We start from the raw sequence: 551 nt of genomic DNA, 5'->3' as shown, positions 1-551 counted from the left end.
GTTCGAGCCCAGGTTGGGGCGATGAGAGGGACGGAACCTACACTGTTACACATGTTTGCTTTGTAAATGAGAAGTTGTCAAATAACAAAAAGAGTAACGTGGAAAGACATTTCCATTCTTCCTGACAGTTATAGGAACATGAAGAAATATGCATTTGGAGTATTATCCATCTTTGGATCAACATACCTGTGCGAGCAGATATTCTCAAACATGAACTACATAAAATCCAAATACCGCACCCGCCTCACAGATGAGAGCTTGCAGTCCTGCGTGAAGATTAAAGTTACATCTTACATGCCCGATGTTGAGAAGCTGTCCAGTGATGTCCGAAAACAGAAGTCACATTAAACGGGTAAGAACACAATCCTGTCATAGGCACATATTTAGTAACAAAGTGGCTGTTTTTATAAAGTGATTTCTGATTTTTGTCAGTATATATTTGGAATGACACATAGGGATATTATTGTGTTTTGTTGCTCAGGTCCGAGGATGGCTGCATTGTATTGTGCGTGTCAAAAGAGAAGAGGGTGCTGCTGCACATTTGCAGAAAA

The 551-nt window shown here is 40.5% G+C and overlaps 1 long non-coding RNA gene across 1 annotated transcript; it reads left to right on the top strand.

The window, feature by feature from the left end:
• The first annotated feature begins 314 nt into the window (after positions 1 to 314).
• Positions 315 to 551, top strand: LOC115176271 (uncharacterized). Its single transcript, XR_003872205.1, has 2 exons — positions 315 to 352; positions 482 to 551. It is a non-coding gene; the product is annotated as an uncharacterized LOC115176271 (long non-coding RNA).

The sequence above is a fragment of the Salmo trutta genome, chromosome 36, assembly GCF_901001165.1.
Source record: "Salmo trutta chromosome 36, fSalTru1.1, whole genome shotgun sequence".
Classification (NCBI taxonomy): Eukaryota; Metazoa; Chordata; class Actinopteri; order Salmoniformes; family Salmonidae; genus Salmo; species Salmo trutta.
This window is presented reverse-complemented; position numbering and strand designations above follow the sequence as displayed.